The sequence below is a fragment of the Sarcophilus harrisii genome, chromosome 3 (assembly GCF_902635505.1).
Source record: "Sarcophilus harrisii chromosome 3, mSarHar1.11, whole genome shotgun sequence".
NCBI lineage: Eukaryota > Metazoa > Chordata > Mammalia > Dasyuromorphia > Dasyuridae > Sarcophilus > Sarcophilus harrisii.
The window spans coordinates 501,970,239-501,992,019 of NC_045428.1; the positions used below are offsets into that span (position 1 = coordinate 501,970,239).

The following is a 21,781-nucleotide window of genomic DNA, read 5'->3' on the forward strand; positions in this document are numbered from 1 at the left end:
CATCTCCATGTAGATGCCTTCTAAATCTAAATATCCATATCAAATCTCTGTCAATCTTTCAATCAATCATTCAAGGGTCAGAGGTTGGGCTTGAATCTGGGTCTTCCTAATGGGGGGACCAGGCTGTCCATCCAGTCCACCATGGCCTCTTCCTACCTGGACCAGTTAATTATACATATTCTCAACAAACAAATATATATTTAATCCTCAAAATAACAAGGAATTATTAGAGTTTATTAAGTAGGAAGACATCTTTAGGAAGATTATTTGAGAAACTCTGTGGGAAATGGATTGTAGTAGGGAACTCAATGAGACTCAATTAGAAACCTACTGCAATAGTTCAAGTAAGAGGAGACAAGGGTCTGAACTGAGGTAGTAACTGTGGATGGAGAGAAGGAGACATGTAGACACAGCTAGGTAACTCAATGGATAGAATATTGGGTCTTAATTTAGAAACCCTGAATTAAAATCTGGCTTCAAACACTAGATCAGTCACTTAAATAAAAAACCTCCCTCAGTTTCCTTAACTGCAAAATGGAGGCGATAATAGCACCAGCCTCACAGGGTTATTGTGTGGGTCAAATAAGATAATATTTGTAAATCTACTAGATTTTATGCCTTTAAACATACTGTCTTATAAACTCTTCAGCCTGGCATTTAACGTCTTCTCCAGTCTATGTTTCCAGAGTTATTTCATATTACTCCCCTTCTTTTAGTCTCTGTTCTAGTCTGTGCCCGTTGTTCCCTATATGTGACATCTCCTATGACTGTACTTTTACACGAGTGGGTCCCCACATCTCAAATGCATCCCTCCTCCTCTCTGCCTAATAGAATCACTAGCTCCCTTCAAAATACAGCTCAGGGGCTACTACACACATAGAGCTTTTGTTCATCTTTCTGGTTGTTAGTCCTCTATTACACTTGAAAATACTTTGCATTACTTAACAGGTCTTCTTTATCCACTTGTTTGGATACATAGTATATCCCTCTTGGAGAATGTAAGCTCCTTGAGGGTGGGGACTATTTCATTTCAGATACAAGTGGTCCACAGTTGTTTGCTTTGAAATTTGGTATTCCATGCATTTCAACAAGAAAAAAAAGTGCTTCAACATTTGATGCTTGCTGAGCACTCATTGATTTGGTTGAGCAGTAGGAATGTGAAGTTGGCCAGGTGTACAGTCCATCCCCTTCACCCCTGCTATTGCCCTCAGCCATGGGCAACTTCTCCCCAGTGAAGGCAGTGAGCTCAGGACTATCAGGTTAGAGCCCATGATACTGAGGTTGTGCGCCTTGACAGGTCAAGGGGCAGTTCCTGCAGGAGGATGTGGCTGGAGCATATAGTCTCCTGGTTCTCCAAAGCATAGTATTAGAAGGAAACAGTAGTCAAAAGGTAGTTCCTATGGGATGATGTCACTATAGAATAGTCTCCAGCTCCCCAAACCATAGTATTTGGAAGGAGCAAAAGCACCCTGTATAACTCAGCAGGAGAATCAATAATGGGAGCCCAGGGGGAGGTAGTGGCAGTGGGGGAGGATCCAGGATTCCTGGCAGCGCCAAACACTGGGTGGCAGCCAGATCCCTCAATGGAGGGCAAGGGACCATCACTTCTGCTTCCATATCTAGCCACCAAAAATACCAGCAAGGAAGCTTGAAAGATATGTGGGCAGAGTACAAAAGTCATGGTTCTTCTCAGAAAATATTAGGTCAAGATATTAGGAACCCCACTGTGCTAAACTGAGCTAAATTGTTTCTATGCAACTGGAAGTCTTCTTCCCCTTTTGGGGAATTGGGTGGGGAGGGATGGTCAGGCTATGGATTGGATATGTACTCCTTATGGGAAAAACTCACTTGGTACTCAACCTTTTCACCATTTGTTGTGCCTTGTGGAACCAATTAAAGATGAATAACGAGGTACTACCGCATTTTATTCTCCAGCTTCTAGCATGACACCTTGCAAATTGTAAGCATTTTCATCAATGTTTATTGAATTGAAATTAATTCTTCTGTGCCCCTTTCTAACAATGCACTATTAAAAGGCAACCAGAGTATCTTTCCATTCCTTATTCTGTTCAGCTGAGAGGATACCATCTGAGTGGAGCCTGAAACTGTAGAAATTGAAAACATAAAAGTTTTTATCACCTCTATGGAGGAGGAAGGCAGTTGGGGTCAGAGCCCACTCCATGGAGCCTGGACTTACGGGCTGCCTCAACCCCCTGCATTAGTGACTGTGTTAATATTTAATCCCCAGAACTCCTGTCTTGGGGTCTACCATTATGCTGATTTGGTAAATGCCTCTCCAAACCCACTCAATTCAGACTGACTCAAGTCATACTTCATTCTCTCTTTCTAGTTCTGGTACCATGATAAAATCAATATTGACATTGCTACTGGAAAGGATGTGTCTGTCTATTCCCTTATGACTCCCCTAACCATCCCAGGAACTTTCCAAACCAAAACACTCCTCCTAGGCTATACCTGGTAAACCATCTTGGCAGACAGACCAGGTTGAGGGTAACCAGCAGGCCTCAAACTCTAGGTGAGTTAGGGGGATGTCTTCTCCAGGCTTGTGAAGACTCCTCCATTCTCCCATGGGGAAATGGGAACACTTTGTTCCAACAGTTCTGAAGGCAGCTTGATCAGACTCCAAAGATGCCAGGGTCCTCCACTGTACCCCGGACTGTGGCCAGTTACTGATTTTTGTCCTGCCACTAAACTTCAGTGACTCTGGAAGGAAGAGGGAGACCAAAGACTTTCTGCAATTCTGTCTCACTTAAATTTAATTCATGGAGAAGTGAATACATCATTCTGTGATGTCACTGATCATCTTAGAAAATGAAGAACTAACAACAAGCCCCTCCACCACTAGCATCAGTCCTCTCCTCTTCAACTGATTGATTAGTCCAAGGGACTCTACCTGGGATATTCCAGCAGTAGAGAGCCATCAAACCAGTATCTGAATTACAGCCTTGGGGCTGATTTCCTCTCCAAGCAACTCTTGACTCAATATTCCACATGCCCCATGGCTAATAAACAATAGCTTCCTGGTCCTTCTGGAGTCTCTGTGATTCAGTCCAACAACCTAGGCAGAAACCCCTTTCTCTTGTTACCTCTTGTTCCTTCCTATCCAGTTCCACCTTCTACTTCCCCATTCCTCTGCTCACTTTTTGGAGCTCTCTCTCAACTGAAAGAGAGAGCTCTTCATTAATCCCCAGAACTCCTGTTAATAAACGCTCTTTCATTTTAGATGCTATCCTTTCATACCTTTCTTATATCCTTGTGTTTAGAGAAACTGGGCTTTCTCCTGATGAGGACTCACCTCACTCACTCTCTCACCTGATGAGGAACAACCCAGTTGTTCCTTCTCTGTCCTGCCTCCTCCAATACAATGGGTAAAGAGAAGTTGGCATATATCACTTCTTCCTCATGGCTACTTTCAATTCTTCCGTCTGTCACCTTGATCCATGACCTCTCCTCCTTGGAAGTTTATTCCACATGTGTCAATCAATCAGCCATTTTATGCTAATTCCAAGCTTATTTTCTCCCTTCCAGAGGTGGTTAGAAGCTGGTGTAATGGTACTTCATTTTGACTCAGTCTTCCTTTCTATATAATTCCTGCTCATAGACTCAGGGATTTCAATATTCACATGGATGACCTCTCAAACACCCTACCCTTCCAGTTTATCAACCTCCTTGACTGCTATATTCACTCTACTTCATCCACTCACCACCACAGAGCTGGCCGTAGTTTAGTTCTTACCATTACACATAATCATGCTACATCTATGACTTGACTTTGTTTTCTCAGATTATCACCTCCTCTTCTTCCACCTCTCCTTTCCTATCAATCCTCCTCAACCTATTCATCATCCTCTTCAATGATGTCTAGATCTTTGCTCTCCCCAATCATTCACTCCTATGGACTTTCTTTCCTAATCTTGACTCAATATTTAGCTAATTCTGTTCTCTATCCTTGATTCACTGACTTCTCTGTCCTTCCACTTTTCTACCTTGCACATCCTTAATGTTGAATCACTCCTACTATTGTCTTCTCTATTCATCTTTCCATTCCCCTGAGTGTTACTGGAGGACGCTATACCCCTGTGCTGACTGGGTCCCCAAAAAATCCATGTTATCTAACCTCATCACATTATCAGTCCCATTATTTCACAGAAAATCTTTCTATTTTTTCCCTGCCTAACTTTATCATACTCCCCACTCACAATACAACTCTCCTCTCAAGTCTCTAACACTGCTATTAACCTGTTCAATCTCTAAGATCCTACTTTATTAAGAAGATTGAGGCCATGTAGCATTGATTTCCTAATTTGTCCTCATTTCCAGGCTAATCTAATGCCCTAATCTCCTCATCTCAAAACACTGTTATTCTATTACCAATCTTCTTTTTCTTTGTTTCAGTCACAGGTTGATGAGGCCCTTCTTCTTGCCAGAGCAAACTCCTTTACCTTCCCCCTGCATCCCAACTTTTCTCTTCTTCAGTAACAGAATGGTTGGCCTGAAATCAGGAATATTCAAATCTGGCTTCAGATGATTTATTATCTATGTATGATGACCTTGTACAAGGTCACTTAATCTCTGTTTGCCTCAACTTCCTCAAATGAAAAATGGGAACAGCACCTACTTCCCAGGGGTATTGAGGTTAATAATTCTTGAGATTAACAAATGAAATGTTATTTGTAAAGCCTTAGCACAATTCCTGCACAAAGGAAGTGCTAAAAAAAATCTTTATTTTCTTCCTCTTTTCCAAAAGACTACCAAGGAGAAGATCAACTGAACATTTTAGGATGCTTATTGGTATAATGAGGTCAAGATGGAGGGAAAGGATCATATTTAAAGCAGTTAATATCTATGTAATGCCCATTTTTAATGTTCACCTTTATTAAGAAGATTGAGGCCATGTAGCACTGATTCCTTAATTTGCCTTAATCTCCTCATCTCAAAACACTGTTATTCTATTAATATCTCTGTAACTCCCATTCTTAATGTTCACCTTCAGAACTTTAAAAATGAATTACAACTGATTTTGAAAGTATCTTAACAAAATTCCCCATGACTGTTATGAGATATGGGACCCAATCACCCTAGGGTAGCTATAGAATGATTAATACTTTCTTGACAAAAAAAAGAAGAACATTGATATGACGTATTATTTCACCAAATAAGAATAAGGGCTAATCACAAATACACATCCTTGGATTTGTTGAATGTAATCATAAGTGATTCATCTCCAGATGGAGTCTTTGAAACCAAGAGAAGAACCAGAAGATTCTCCATGGATGACATTTACATGACTTTAGTTAACAATTAATTGACAAAAAACACTGTCAAACAAATGGATGAGTCATATGGATGTGTTTGTAGAAACTGAGTTGTTTATGTAGACAAATCAGACAGAACAAAGTCACCCACACCAAATATTGCATAAAGATTATCATTAAAATGCTCAAACTTAGTAAACAATATATACCACATATGGATTTTATGTTTATATGTATATACAATATGCATGTATATACGTACTATAGTACATGTGTAAGGAAACAGAAGTGCAGCATGACTGTAGGCTATAAAAATTTAGCACCTACTAGATACTTAGCAAGCAGAAGCTCCCTGTCTTTCAAGAACCATGAAATGCAAAATTTTCACATTATAGATACAGACCTCAAGATTCTTGAAGGACAAAATCACCAAACTAAATTGGAATAGTTCTATTATAATTCTTATCAGTCTTCTCAAAGACTGGGCTGAAGCCTACAATTCAGTGCTGGGATGTAACAGTGATGTACACAAATTTAAGAATATTTTAAAGAGATATTACCCTATCAAATATGCACAATCTTCAGGTTGTGTGGAATTAATATCTTTCAAAGTATAGAAATCTCACAGAGTAGATAAAAGTCGCATAGAATTCTACAAGATGAATGATGGACCTGACTGTGATTCTGTTTATTATTGGAATGTTCCACAGATACTTTCAGTGATTCTGAAGAGCAGACGAGCTAATAGTTTATTCAACCATAAGAAGCAGCTATTTTATCTACCTGTGAAATAGTTTGTTGAACATTAAATACAGAAGATTAATAGTATGATATTATTTGTCCTAGTCCCCTAAAGAAAAAGATGAAAAAAAAAATATGACATTATGTTTATGGAAGAATGGGGAGAGTTTTATCAGGACTCCCTGACCAACTGATTCCCCCTAGTCCAATTAATGAAAGTAAGTGTGAGAAGTGGCAGGTAATAGACTTGTTAAAGTCTTAAAAAAAAAAAAAAAAAAAAAAGATGTCAAGGAAAGTTTATACTTAATTACCCCTTTTCTAGGAGGCATAAAATATTCTGATGAAAAGGAAGGAAATAAAAGGGCAACTAGTCACCGACTGGCCCAAGATTAGTCCTACCCTTGATGGCATTTCTAAAATCCAGACAAATTGTCTATAGAATAACTTGGGTCTGCTAGACTGAGCATTGGATGGAACATCAGTCCTGCAATCAGGAGGATCTGAGTTCAAATCCAACTTCAGACACTTACTAGCTGTGTGACTCCAGGCAAGTCACTCAATCCCAATTGTCTCCAAAAAAAAAAGGAAGTTAAGGGTCAAGGCAGGAGACAGTTCTGATGAGTATGATCTCTAAGAGTTAAGAAGTCCTGGACACTGAGATTTGAGCTTCAAAAAAAAAAAAAAAAATTTAGTGACATTAACTAAGTGACCTTCTGAGCAGAAACACTGAATCTAGGTAGGAAGAGGAAACTGGAAGGGAAAGGATGTCAGGTCTCTTCAGTAACAGAGACAGGAGTTGTATTGGCTCCCTGTGTTCCCTGTGTGTTGGCCCTCTATTAGCATACTCTGAATGTGTACCCATTCTTCCCACTGATGCTATGTGTAGTTGTAGGAAAGTGTGCACTAGGTTTATGGGAGGAATATTTTGTAGCTACTGTTCATGCTGAGTTAACACCTTTGTTTTGAGCTGATTGTGTTCTCTTGCTATTATGAAAGATGAGCACTCCGGTAGGGACTTGTGATTTATAGTTTTAAGAGTATGGACCCATGATGTATCTTGAAATCAAAGAGGTTGAATCTATGAATGAAAGTCAAGGTAACACCAGAAGGAGGTGCTATATTATATTTATATGGTATTTTGACATTACATTTATTGTTGAATATGGTCTTCCCAATAACCTTCAAAAGGCCAAAGGACAGCACACAATGATATGATGGGAAAAACGATCTATCCCTTGGCAAGGCTGTGTGATATCTTAGAAAGAGTGTTGCATTTCATTTTCTAGGACCTGGATTCAAATTTTAGCTCTGCCACTTCATTAGCTGTACGATCTTGGGTAAGTCACTTCCTATGTAAAAAAATAAGTTTGGACAATGTGATATCTAAGGTTCCATCCAGCATTTAGAAATTGAGGATTTAGCATTTAGGACCCTATGAACTTGGATTGACAAGACTTAGTTTTTGTTGCCCTGTAGCTTCCTAGATCGTGGCCACTTGACTTCTCACTTTGCGCTTCTATAAAAGAGGAATAATAGTAATACTTGCTTTAGCAGCATCACACATTTATTATAAAGAATGAGGCTTTTTTAACTTAAAAGGCCATAGAAATGGGATCTACAAATATGGGTTAACTCTAATTTCCAACATTCTCCCTCTTTCCCATTCCATATTTGAGTCATCTTGGATTTAAACCAAGATCTTGACTAACAAGGGAAACATCATCATCTCAGAAATAATACATAAGCCTTTAAGTGATGGAGAGTGTGCACAAAGAAATCCATCCCACCTAGCATAGAAGGATCCTACACTTATTTGTCTGCCTTATTAAACTGAAGTTTTCTAGGCTTTACCATGACTCTCCTACTCTTTATACTTATTCGGGTATTTTTTATACTCTGGTTCAGCCTGAGAATAGTTCAGGTGGGAGAAGGAAAGGGAAAAGGTGTGTGTGTGTGTGTGTGTGTGTGTGTGTGTGTGTGTGTGAAAGAGAGAGAGAGAGAGAGAGAGAGAGAGAGAGAGAGAGAGAGAGAGAGAGAGGAAGCTAAAATTTTAACTTGGTAGCCTCTGGAGAGAGTGAGTCCTTGTTCCTTAGAGAGAAGGAGCTTCAGAACTGATTAGAGAACTAATCTGGATATTTGGTAAGAAGTGCAAGTTACTGACTGTCAACAAATCTAATGAATTAAGTGCTTTCTATAAACACTAGAGATACAAAAAAAGGGCAAAATATTCCCTGATCCACCAGTCTAATTATGGAGACAATATGAAAACAACTGTGTAGAAATAAGATGCATACAGACTAAATTAGAGATAATGAACAGAGGGAAGATATTAGAATTAAGAGGAATCGGGAATGGCTTCTTGTAGAAGGTGAGATTTTAGCTGGGATTTGAAGGAAACCAGGCAAGCCAGGAGGTGGAGAAAGGGATTGAGGGAATTCCAGACATGGCAGACAGCCAGTGAAAATGTCTAGAGTTGGGATATGGGATGAGGAACCAAAAAAATCCAATGGCACTAGATGACAGAGTGGGTGAGGATAAGTAAAATGTAAGAATATTCAATAGATTCATATGATGGCCATTTACAAAAGGAGAAAACCATAAAATTTCAGAGAAATAACAATTGTTCCTTCTCTGTTCTGTTCCCCCCACAACACAGTGGGTCAACAGTAGGAGAAACTGGCAAATAGCAATTACTCCTGGCTACTTTCAGATCCTCCCTCTGACACCTTCACACAGAATTTTTCCTCCTTTGACATTTACCCCTCATATAGATCAGCCGGAGCAAATCCTTTTTATCTGACACACTAGTTCCTAACTCATTCTCTTCCTTCCCGAGGAGATCAGAATCTGGTGTAATGGTACCTCAACTTTGGCTCAGTCTTCTTTTCTACTATAACTCCTGCCCACAGACTCAGGGATTTCAGTATTTATATAGGTGACCAATCAAACTTTATCAATCTCCTTAACTGCCATGCCTATTTTACCTCTTCCATTCCTTTACCTACCAGACTAGTCATAGCTTAGTTCTCACTATCACCCAGAACTAATCTATTTTTATGACTTGATCTATATGAACTTGCTCTTTCTGCTCACCACCTCTATTCTTCTACCTCTCCTTTCATATCAATCCTCAATCTATTCCTCATCCTCACCAGTGACCTCTGGAGCCTTGCTCTTCTTGTCCATTCACTCCAGCTGACTTTTGTCCTTCAGGCTCGACTCTATATTTAGCTAGTTCTGTCCTCTACCCTTGATTCACTGGCTGCTCTGTCCTTCCACCTTTCTACCTGGCACAACTGGATCACTCTACTGTTGTTTTCTCTGCTCGTCTTTCCATTCCCCTGAGTACAATCAGAGGAAGCGATGCCTCCCACAGCATCCTTGACAAGTAATCCTCCAGTCTTTGCTTGAAATCCCTTCAATAAAGGGAGCCCACTACCTTCTGAGGCAGCCCATTGGGTTAAAGAAAGTCTGGACAGGAGAAGGAACATGTCTTGCATAATAATTAAATATGCAAATCTCTATTTACCTTTGTCCATCTTTTAGAAAATATCTTGGACACTTCCAAAGATGGAATGGTTCTGGGGCTTTTTACTTGACCCCTGGACTAGAAGTACCCAGCGTTCCTGACCCCCAGAGGACTTTCCCATGGTCCTGCCCATTCCTTGGTTTCACACCCACCATTCTGGTCTTGGCCAGACACACTCTCAGCCTATGCTGGATCCCAGTGATCCAAGTTTCATCTACAGATATTAACAACCTATTTCCCCAAGTCAGAGTATATAATGGAAAGTGAGTAACACTGGGAGGCCTTAATCCAGCTGAAACAAGGAGCTTTCGGCAACACTAAAGAACCAGGATGTCGACTTCAGGGAAGGAAGAAGTCAGTGGTCCAGCCTCCAGAGAGGACTGTGAGTGCTTGACTGAACACATTATAAGCATTCCACAGAACCTGTTCTTCAGCAGAAAAAAGAAAAGAAAAAAAATCCCTTCTATCTGTAGGACTTAATATCTGGGCACAAAAATGGAACCATAAAACACCAGAGCTGGGTGGAACCTCAGAGACCCTTGAGCTCAACTCCCTCTTATATCAGATGTAGCGTTTACAGCAAAGCCCATTTGATAACCACCTTCTCAGGCCTAGGATGTTCAGCTTGTGGCGTTCCTTGCCCATGGTGGGTAACACCATCATTAGCAGGGGCTTCACCAGGGTACTCATGTCCAGCAGAGAGCACATCTGTATTGGCCTGCCATAGCTGTGGGGGTGGTATTTTTCCCCAGGCCTTCCCTATCCCGGCCCTCCTCCAAACGCATCAGGGGTAAGGGCCAGACTGCTTGCCTCCTCCCTCCTGGGATGATTGACTGTGTCTGTGAGTGAGTTAATCTCTTTTTCGCAGCACCCTCCTCCCACATACAACCGCTTTTGCCTTTTGTGGAAGCATTTCTAGGTCTAACTCTACTAGGGACAGGGACCAAGTCTTATCTAACCTGTGCATCACTTCCAGCTGTGGTCATGATAGTAATACTATGCAATAGTATTATAGCTCCTGGGGCCTTTTTTTGACCCCTGGACTAGAAGCATCCAGCGTTCCTGACCCTCAGAGAACTTTCCCATGGTCCTGCCCATCCCTTGGTTTCACACCATTCTGGTCTTGGCCAGGCACATTCTTTTGCTTGGCTCCAAAATCCCCAGGGCAGGGACCATGTCTTATCTAACCTGTGCATCACCTCCAGCTGTGTTCATGATAGTGGCTTAATAAGCATTTGCAGAATGAATTGACATTCACAGGCTTACACTTTTAGCACAGGGTCACACTGACATCCTCACAAACACAAGGACACCCACACCTGACAGGCTCACAAGTATACACACGCACCCACATTAATCTCCTCTCTCCTGAGCAACAAGCATCCATCCCCCAGACTCGCAGGATATTCCTTTTCCAGCCTCCAGAGATTAGCACTAGTTTCTGAGGAAAAGGGCCAGAGACTAAACATTGCAGTATTTTATAAGATGCTCACAACAATTTTGTGATAGATGGTGTTATTATCTCCATTTTGCAGATGAGGAAACTAAGGCAGGCAGAGTTAAGTGACTTCTGGTTAGACTAGTTAATAAAGTATCTGAGGCCAGATTTGAACTCAGGTCTTCCTGACTCCAGGTCCAACATATTTGGCATCATGTGAAGAAGAGATTAGAGAAGGGAAAGACTGGAATCAGGGAGGCCAGTTAGGATTACAATATTAGAACAATGTCCATGTATATAGGGGGAAAAGAATGCAAAAAGAACTTCAGGAAAGATACAAATAGGGCAATTTATTGCTACCTTGTTAAATTTAATATACACTAAAAAAAATTATATGTACCAGAAATTTTAGACAATCAAGAAGCAGTTATTTAGCCATTCTATGTGCTAGGGACTGTACTCAGGGTTGAAAATATTGTTGTTGTTTGTCCTTCTCTCAAAGAGAACCATGACATCTGGAAGGTGATGCTATGACATGCAGGTGAATTGAATTAAGTGAGGGAGGCTGTGAAAGGTTACCTGTCTCACTTTCCCCTTCCAGAACCATCTGGGTCCAGTGGCCATATATAGATCAAGATAAACCTAAACTGAAAGACAGTCCCTGCCCTCAAGGTGCTTATAGTCTAATGGGGGAAGAGAACACCTAAAAGAGAACTGGAAAGGGGAGGGGAGGACGAGGGTACCAGTGCTGTTGTATCACATACAAAGTCCAGGAAAGTCAGGAGAGCAGCCTAGAGAAAATCCAAACCAGGGATGGCTTGGGGAATGGAGATTTCATATGCAATCTTAGTGTTTGTTTTTTGTGTCTTAAAGTGTTTGTGTTTGTTGGTCAGTTTATAAATTTTTTTAAAGAAAAATTATTGTAGGTACAGGTGAAAGATAGTAGTGGGCTTGTGAGTATAAGGGAAGGACAAAGGGGAGAGATTTTTGGAAGCTGAAGCTAGTTATTGATCGAGTGAATAGGAGTGAGGGGGTGGGAGTGTGAGGGAAAGGGAAAAGGTAAGGTTGTGATCCTGGGTGACTGGGAGGAGAATGGCACCAGCAATAGAGATACAGGAAATTCTGAAAAGAGCAGACTGAAGTTATGTCTCAAACAAGAGACCAGTTCTACTTCTGACACCCGTGTGACCTTGGCCTAGGACCTTCCTTTCTCAGGATCACAGGTTTCTCCTCTAAACAACAAGGATTTAAAACCAGATACTCTCTAAAAGCATTTTCTCGTTCTAAATTTTATAATAGTATGAGAAATAAGCCAAACAACTTATAAAGAATATTATTATAATTAAAGTGTCCTGTCTTCATTTCAGTTATTTCCCAGAGGAATTAAAGCTTCTTAGGGAAGGAAGCCCCAGTTTAAGTGGCATCCAGTCCCTGACCTTGGACATCCCCTGGATCTGAAGGGGGACACACTTGCCTCTGCTCTGGAGGGTGATCTGAAAGGGCATCTTTGAGAGGAGCAAAACAAACATTTCAGGGACAGAGCTAAAGATGAACACATAAAGATGTGCAAATACAGGTCTATCTGCATGAAAGCAGGTCTTGTCAGGGCTGTCCTAGTGACTGTTGGTGGGTTTTAGAAGAGAAAACTCCCTACATTTCTGAGGCAGTTTAGACTCCAGAATCCACATAAAATAGACTTCTGTTTTTACCATAGTGTAAATCATTCTATTTTGTATTGAGACCCACTGAATGAATCTGAATCCTGGGACACCTTTTCTTTAAAGGATCACAATAGTAATGGGTGAGGAAGATTAACAGAGACTTGTCTGGTGGTTATAAGGAAGTGATTTATAGTGAGGCTTTTTAAACTGTGAGTCATGACCCCATTTGAGTCATGTAACTGAATGTGGGTGTCATGAAAGTGTGATTTATTATCAGTAAATATTTGATCTGTATATCTATTTTACATATATATATATACCCAATTGTGTAAAAAATTCCCAGGCAGTTTTAAAAACAAATGTTAAAAATTGTTTTATATATAGGTATAGATGAATATTTTTATATACACATACACACACACACACATGTATATGTAAAATTTGAGGGGCAAAAAGGGATTGCAAGTGGAGAAAGTTTAAGAAGCTCTGATTTACAGTACCAATAATGACTTAGGCTGGAGAAGTAGAGTAAAAGACCAGTCTTTGAATGGCAATATAGATGTGGAACTAGAAGAAATCTTGCAAATCAAGTCATACAACCATAATTTTAGAACTAGAAGATATCTTAGAGGCCATCAAGTACAAACTTTTCATTTCATAGGTGAGGAAATTGAAGCTGAAAGTGGTTAAGTAGCTTACCCAGGGTCACACAGCCAGTAAGTATCTTAAACAGGATCTGAACTTGGAACTTCAGAATTCAGATCCAGGGCATTACCCACTATACTGTGCTCTTTCTCAGATAAGGAAACTCAGGTCTAGAGAGGTTAATTGACTTATCTAAAGTCACATAAGGTAACCCTGATGCCGTAGGGCCTTCATCCCTCCCTCAACTCCCAGGAAGGGTTGGGCCCTGCCTCTGTTGGCTATTCTTATTCTAATAGTAGGATTAGCAATCAGAGGAAGTTTTTTCCCTATCTTAATATCTGTTCCAGTGTCACTTCCTCCAAGTGTACTGTGTTGAGTGACAATGTTTAGGATGAAGAAGAATCACATTATACTCAGCCTCAGCCTGTTGACAGCTAGAATAGTCAGCATAGAATATCTATGACTGCCATAGTTTTAGAAACACAAAATGTAGTGTCCAAAGGAGGGACCAAAGAAACTGGGGAGGTTTAATCTGGAGAAGATAAGATTTGGGAAGGGGACAGGTCAGGGGAAATGGTAAGTGTCTTCAAGAATTTGTGGAGTTGTCTTATCAAAAAGGGATTAGATTTGTCCTGTTTGGTCTAAGAGATAAGAATTCAGAATAATGAGTAAAAGTCTAAGGGAGGCAGATTTCCTGCTTAATGAAAAAATTAAACGTAATAATTTGTTGTCATTGTTCAGTCATTTTCACTTTTCAATTATTAGATTCTTGGTGACCCATTTGGGGTTTTCTTGCCAAAGACCCTGGAGCAGTTTGCCTTTCCTCCTCCAGATTATTTTATAGGTGGGGAAACTGAGATAAACAAGGTGAAGTGACTTACCCAGGCTCGCATAGCTTGTAAGTGTCTAAGATCAGACTTGAACTTAGGAAGATGAGTATTCCTGACTGCAGGCTCTTTGCAATATCGTTCTTCCACCAATCTGCCATTCCTAACAATTAGGACTGTACTAATAGAGAGAGGAATGAGTTGCCTCAGGCTCACAGGAGCTGGAGACTGGATGATCACTTTTCACGATGTTGTCTAGATTTCTATGCATTCAGATATGACTTGATCTAGATCCCTTTGAGTGCTAAGATTCTAGAATTTTTCAAATCCATGTATATGTTGTGAATCACAATTCCTTTGCAAGCAAGATCTCGGTTAGCCTCCATGCTGGCCCAGGACCTATGTTCAAATCCCACCTCTGATACTTATCAGCTGTGTGTCACTTAGCCAAGTCACTTAATCACAGACCTCAGTTTCTTCACCTGTAAAATGATGGGGTTGGTTTCAATGACCTTCCAGCTCTAGTTCTTTTTTTTTTCAGCTTTTGTTTTATGATCCATTAAGGAGCAAAGTGTGATTTCAGACACTTCCAGGGCATCTCCAAAGTCCTGGAAGCATAAGAAGGAAGGAGAATGCATTGGGCACCAACTCCTAGAGGGAGTAATCCAAGGAAGTGGGGAAAGGGAAGTGGGAAATTGGTTAAATCATGTAGAGCTGGGGCCCTTTGGGGTCATGCATGGCCTTGCCCAATATGGATTTACTCTTATATATGCATGCAAACACACACATGAACACCTGGCTTCAGGATTTAACATGCATTGGCCTTCATAGCTTTAGTTGGAGCCAGAAGGGTCCTCATAGGTCATCATGTCCAGCTGAAGCCCACACAATGAAGTATGACGGGAGTCAGGTCACTAGACCGGGATGAGCAATATAAATGAGAACTGAAAGGTGGATACGGTGTTGCTTTGTCTTGTTGAAATTTCTATTTCTGAGAAAGAATTAAAGTGGAAATTAAGTGGAAAGAGTGGAGAAGCAGAAATAACAAGGCCCTCGGGAGACAGCCCTGAGCCAACTTAGAGTTTGTGATAACCTAAAGTTATTTGTCAATTTATTTCAACTAGATAAATTGTAAGCTCCATGGGTTTGGAACCACTGGTCTCCTCAGCTCTCAGAACATGAAATGTCCAAAGTAGACGCCAGGGAATGTTTTAAATTGAGATGTCTGCTGAATAGTCATTCCAACAGGCACATTTTTTTGAGGAGTGCCAACTTATAAAGAACTTGTAAATAAAGATTCCTTTGCAAAAGCAAGATTTTGGCTAACCTCCATTGTCCTGTGGCCTCAGAAGGAGATGAAATTCTGAAGATAAAAGCACAAACAAATCCAGTAAGGAAGAAGAGAACTACATGGATGAACAGAGAATTCATTTCTTATCTTGTATTTTTAAAAGAAATGTACATAACTCTAATAGCAACAAAATAAAACAAAACAAAAACAAGAAAGCCCTCCAAACTGAAAACTTGCTCCTGAAGATAAGGAAACATAGCCACTGATCCTACTTCCAGCCTACTCTTTACAGCCACTAGTCTGGAAAATAATCATGGTTTTGCCTCTTTTTTTATATCTCTATTACTTGGCTCAGTGCTTTGCATTAAGTATAATAAATGCTTTTTCTTTCATTCATTCATTCTTTTATTCAGTCAGTCAGTCATTCCTTGCAGAAGTGAGGAACTAAAGACACAGAACACCAAGTATACTCTCACACTCAGTTAATATGGTAATTAAGTTTGCTGAGCTGTTTTTTCTTTATTACAAAATATGACTTTCTAAGTGGCAGCTAGTTGGTGCAGCTAGTTGGGTAGCCCTGAGTTCAAATCCAATCTCAGACATTTACTGGCTATGTGACTCTGAGCAAGTCACTTAACCTTGTTTGCCTCAGTCTCCTCATCTGTAAAATGACTTGGAAGTGGAAATGGCAAATCACTTCCAATATCTTTGCCAAGAAAACTCCAAATGGGGTCATGAAAAGTGGAAAATGACTAAATAATAATATGGCTTTTGGGGGAAGGAAGAGGGATATATTTAGAAGTGAATATTATACAAAAGCAGATTTCAATAATTTTTCTTCAAAATAAGAACTTAAGAGGACAAATAATGGAAGATTAAAATTTAAATATGACCACAGTCCTGGAATAATAATGTTGAGGTTCTGATGCTCAGAAATGAGCTGAGGTTGGAGATATATACACAAGGCAATAAGATGGTATTTTAAAATCTATAGTGGAAAAAAGAGGCTGATCCGGGAAGGATAAGACTAAGAACAATATCTAGTTTCTGGAATTCACTTTTTTCCCCTTCTGGAAAATAAAATAGAATGTACACATTCTTCATGATCCTTCAGAGATCATTGACTTAGCAATGATATCCACCAATTCAATTTCTTGGGACATAATTCATGTGGGCTTGATGATTCCATCTCTTTGAGGACAGCTAGGAGTTCTCTTACCACCTCCTCATTTATCCTTGGTTATTTTTGTTCTAACTTTCCCAACTTGAGGGTCATTCTCCACCTTCAAAAAAAAAAACAAATCAAGCAGATAAAGAGACTTGTCTAAGAGAATGGCTGAATAAATTGTGGTATGTGGATATTATGGAATATTATTGTTCAGTAAGAAATGACCATCAGGATAATTTCAGAAAGGCCTGGAGAGACTTACATGAACTGATGCTGAGTGCGATGGGTAGGACCAGGACATCATTATATACTTCAACAATAATACTATATGATGATCAATTCTGATGGACCTGGCCATCTTCAGCAATGAGATGAACCAAATCAGTTCTAATGGAGCAGTAATGAACTGAACCAATCCATTCTTCACACGCTGCTCTATTAATTCTCCTTATACAAAGATCTAGTTGTCAATAGCTCCTGACTTCCTAAAACGTTTAAAATCCCTTTCTTGTGCAACAAGAAAATTGTACAAATATATTTACATATATTGGATTTAATATATATTTTAACATGTATAACATATATTGGATTGCTTGCCATTTAGGGAAAGGGAGGAGGGGAAGGGGGGGAAAATCTGAAACACAAGGCTATGCAAGGCTCAATGTAGAAAAATTATCTGTGCATATGTTTTGAAAATAAAAAAAACTTTAATAAAAATAAAGTTTAGAATCTTACATTAACACAGCTAGTAAGTGTCAGAGTTGGGCTGAGTTCTAAATCTCTCAGTGGAAAGAGAGCTCTAGAGCTGGAGGGCCAGCAGACTGTCACTTACTACTTCTACAATCTTGAGTGAATCCCTTGACCTCTAGCTTTCAAATTCTTCATCTTTAAATTAAGGGAATTGGAATAAATGATCTCAAAGGACTCTTCTAAATTCTAAAGCTAAGGTTCTACAGATAATAGAATTCTTTAAGCCTTCCAAAGTCTGACTCCACCCTGTCTAATATCATTTTACCCCAGTGTCTCAGGACCAGGAGCTTCCTACCTGTTCACCTCTGTATATTCTTCTTTCAGGTAATCTACTTCTTCCATTAATGAATCCCTCCTCAAGTTTCTATTTTGTGGAGGAGCCCAAGCTGGTCAGCTTCCATTCCTTTCTTATCTGGGATCTTGACTTTCTGGACTTCAGTCATTCCCCCTGAACTAGGTACCTTCACCCCTATTTCCTCCTCATCTCTGCTTTCCCAGGTCCCATTTGTGTAGTATCTTTACCTATTGGAATATAAACTCCCTGAAAGTAAGACTGCCTTTCTTTTCCTTGTATTTTATTCCCAGTTTTTATTGTGCCTTCCATTTTCCTTCCCTCTTTCCCTCCTTTCTTTCTTCCTTCCCCCCTTCCTTGTCTTCTGCCTTCTTTATTTCTTTCCCTCCCTCTTTTCCTCCCTCCTTCCTTCATTCTCTTTTCACCAGCTGAATTCCCACCAGTTCTGAAAGCCCATCTCTGCCACTTACTAGTTGTGTCCCCATCAACAGGTCACTTCACTTCTTGGACTCAGCCCTCTCGCTTTAAAATGGGGATAATGCCATTTCTTGTCCTTCCTATCATCTGAACTTTTGTGAAGAAAGCATTTTCTAAGCTTCAAGTATCTTTAGAAATTTGAACTATTATTAAAACTGTAAACTATTTGTATGAATTTTCAAAATAGGATGTTTTTTCTCTATAATATTCTGCCTACTATCTATTCGGTAAGCCCATATTCTCCATGTTAGGTGAATGACAGTATCTCCTTACTGGGTTCTGGACACATCCATGGCTAGGCTGAAACTACCCTTTGCTAAAGATTCTTTGCATATCCCAGCATACTCCCCCTTCCTCCTCGAATGTCAAAGCCTGGAACCATGGAAGTGATATATTTAGCTTTGCCCCTATTTACTCTGATCTCAGCCTCACGGTCACCCTCCCTCTGGCTCTCATTCTACCTTTTCCAAACTGGGAAATTCTGCTCATTCTCAAGTCCTAACCTTGCCCTCCTGGGCAAGAAACATTCTTTGGGGAAAGAGGAGGGGCATCATCTCTGGCCAGCCCTTACAAGCTGTGTGATGCCAGACAAGTTCTTATCCCTCTCTGGGCCTCAGATCTTACCTTCCAAAAGAATCTTTAGCTAGCCTGGTTAGGCCAAGGGAGAAAGAATTCATCCCATTTGACTTCCTTGGGACATATGGATTAGTGGGGATTTTCAGAAGTGGTAGAAACTTGGGGTCTGACTTTGCAGGGTTGTGTGTGTGTGTGTGTGCATGTGTGTGTGTGCGTGTGTGTGTGTGTGTGTGTATGAGAGAGAGAGAGAGAGAGAGAGAGACAAGGAGAGATTGACAGAGACAGAGCGAGAGAACAAAAACTTTGGATAAGTAGGAACAGAAGCATTTTTATATTCTCTGAGATCAACAAATGGAGACTGTATATTTTATATCTCCTCCATTGGATACAGGATTCTCTGTTATACTAGGATTCGAAGATGATAAGAATTAGGGCTGGAGGAGACTTTTTAGACTATCTACTCCAAACTCCCTTATTTTAGAGAAGTACATGAAGACCAGAGAAAGGGAACAACTTGTTCAACCACACCAGCTACAACTATTGCCAGTAACCTGGATGTTTATCTTGCCCCTCTAACAGCAAATCCAGTACTTTCTACCACAGAATAGAACTATTCTCTCGTTTTAGAGATGGAAACTGAGGTCCAGAGAGGTAGAAAAACATTCCCAAGATCACACATTAATAAATAGCACCTCTAGATTTTCTGACTCCAAATGTAGCACTTAAAGGTTCATAGAACTCAGAGGTGAAAGGGAAGTTACTGACCAATGGGTCCAATGACTTCATTTTTGTAGAGGAGAAAATTGAGGAAGGAAAAAGTGGTCCTGTAATTTCCTATAAATACATATGTATGTATATGTATATATGTGTATATATATGTATATATGTATCCAAATACATAATATAGATATTTTTGAGTATATTATATATAAAACATATATTCTCTAATACATAGAATATACATTTCCTAATATATGACATATATTTTTTCATTTATATGTATACATTTGAAACTCTGGGTGACAAACTCTCTCCCTATTTGGATCAGCCCCTGATCAGAATTTATTGTCTAACAAAGTTTTAAGAAGTTAAGTGATTTGTCCACAGTCACAGTCAGTATATATCAGAGGGGGAGCTTAAAGATTCTTAAATTCTTCCAGAATTTGGGTGTAGCTCTCTAACCACTATCCACACTGCCTCCTCAGGCATCCCTTTAATATATGATATACTATGCACAAGATGGAGACTGAAGTGATTTGCTAGCATCATAGATTTAGAGTTTAAGACTGGAGGAGGGGCACTTTGAGATCATTTAAGCCGACTCCCTCATTTTATTAATGAGGAAACTGAGTCCCAGAGAAATGAAGCCGATCTCTAGATTACCTAGTCCTGTTAAAACAGGGTTTGAGTATCTACTGAGGGAAGATATAATTAAAGCCGCTAGCTTGCTATGTGATGCTAGGCGAGTCTCTTCCCCAGCTCTGCACAAAGTAGACACAATAATTGTTTATTGAATGAATAATTGTAGATAGGTGACTTAATGGATAGTATTGGACATGTCGTCAGGAAGATCCAAATCTGAAGCTTTCTTCAAACATTTATTGGCTGCATAACTCTGGGCAAGTCAATTAACTTCTTTCAGCAATCGATTTCGTTCATATACCATAATCTATCCAGTTTCTCAGAGTTCTATGATGATGAAATGAGATAATTTAACATAAAGCACTTTGCAATCCTATATGCATTACACACCTGCTTATTATTGGTTAATGCATTCATTCTTCCAACCCTTCTAATGAATGTTCCCATTATCCTCAACACACATGCACATAAAAATACATATACACACACACTTCTTCCCTTCATCTCCCACTTTGGAACACTAACACCAGGGCATGTACACCACCCACCACATGTGGACACTGCAATACACTGCACTCACAAATACATGGCCTAAAACATATGCACAACTCCCAGTACACAATCACACGTCTCCACTCGCACCCAGAAAATAGATACATATCTATTAACCCACTAGACAAGTTCCACACCATACTTACACATGAGACCCTATTCTGTCAGTGATTATCTATGGAATCTTGGGCAAATCACTTAAATTCTCTCAACCTCAGTTTCCTGATCTGTAAAATGGGGAGGAAGGGAGAAGTTGGGGGAAAGATCCTTTGCAAACCTAAACCTATGCACAATATACAGCTATTTCCCACTATATACACACCACTCACAGGCATTATGCACCCATGCCTTCACATAGGAAATACATCCATAGATCCCATCGCTATATTTCACAAATATATACTTTACACGCTTGTACCCCATAAACAATGACAAAATATACATTCCTGCCACACTATAGAAAAATCACACGCGACCTTCCGTGTACTTACACAAAAGCCCAAACTCAAACTTGAACACAACACATCACACAATCTCTCAGTCTCACGGCTGCTCCCCGCACTGCCTCACTACTGTAGCCCACACCCCAATGGCCGGGACCCTTCCCACCGCACACGTGTACACACAGACACACACGGGGCCACTCCGCACACTCCCATGTCACACTCTCGTGTCCCGGCACTTCCTCCGGCTCCTCATGTGTTCCGAGGCTCTTACCTTCTCTGTTTCCGGACCGGAAGGGACAGCCGAAGTCCGAGGCAGGACCCTGGTCGCCCCCTCTGCCAGGCAGGCGTCCCGAGCCCCCGAGCAGAAGCCGAGTCTACCCGGGCTCTGCGGGTCGGGAGGAGGAGAAGGCTGGAAAGGGGCGGGGTATGGCCGGCAGCCACCTACTAGGGGGCTGTGGTCAGATGGAGTGAGGGAGGGGGACAAAGAGGTCCAGGAGCCGGGGTGGGGCGACGTCAACGCTTTGGGTCTGGTTTCTTAAGCCCCAGAACCCTCCGGCATGGGACAAAAGCCAGACCGGGAAGGTGTGCGTCTGGGCAGGAGGAATTTCAGGGCTGGCGCGGGTGGATGGCTAGAAGAGAAGCGAAGAAAGGGAGGGATGGGGAGAGACATCTGCTCAAGATGTGGGATTACTTGTAGGGCAATTCTAGCAGCTAGGAGGTCTAGAGGGCAGGGGGAGAGAGTCTGGGGCT

At 40.6% G+C, this 21,781-nt stretch overlaps 1 protein-coding gene across 1 annotated transcript in view; it reads right to left on the reverse strand.

Moving 5' to 3' along the window:
• Positions 1-21,398, reverse strand: part of P2RY6 (pyrimidinergic receptor P2Y6) — a 103,591-nt gene extending 82,193 nt beyond the window's left edge. The window contains exon 1 of the mRNA XM_012545352.3: positions 21,303-21,398. The gene's annotated coding sequence lies outside the window, so the exon portion shown is untranslated. The remainder of the gene's footprint in view (positions 1-21,302) is intronic.
• Positions 21,399-21,781: the final 383 nt, after the last annotated feature.